Source organism: Notolepis coatsorum (assembly GCF_963971535.1).
Source record: "Notolepis coatsorum genome assembly, chromosome: 6".
Taxonomy (NCBI): Eukaryota; Metazoa; Chordata; class Actinopteri; order Aulopiformes; family Paralepididae; genus Notolepis; species Notolepis coatsorum.
The window spans coordinates 49,238,297-49,238,729 of NC_140170.1; positions in this window are offsets into that span (position 1 = coordinate 49,238,297).

Sequence of the window (433 nt, forward strand, 5' to 3'; positions counted from 1 at the left end):
CTTTAACTACTTAGAATGTGGTTTTGGAGGAAATGTCTTCCCGCATAACCTCCACTGGGCCCCATACAGTTTGTCACTAAACGTTACATGTATTTGTATTCAACCGTGTTGTACGCCGTTACACGTTTGTGAGCATATAGCCTAATGTTCTTTTCACTTTAGAGTTACTTTGTGGTTTATTTGTGGACACGTGGCTATTCAAAACGCACACCTGATTGTTTACTAACTGATTTAGGAACTAAAATGACTTTGTAATATAGACTGTAATTGAGTCTTGATTTTTAAGATGACTCAACATTGCCATCTAGTGACAGAGAGACAGTACCACAGCTGGTGTGTTTGGGGCCTGCTGCATACATTCATTCAATCTTTATACCTCCTTATGCGTCGATGCATACAATTATTATTAATAAAGGGGTGTAAAAAGTACCCA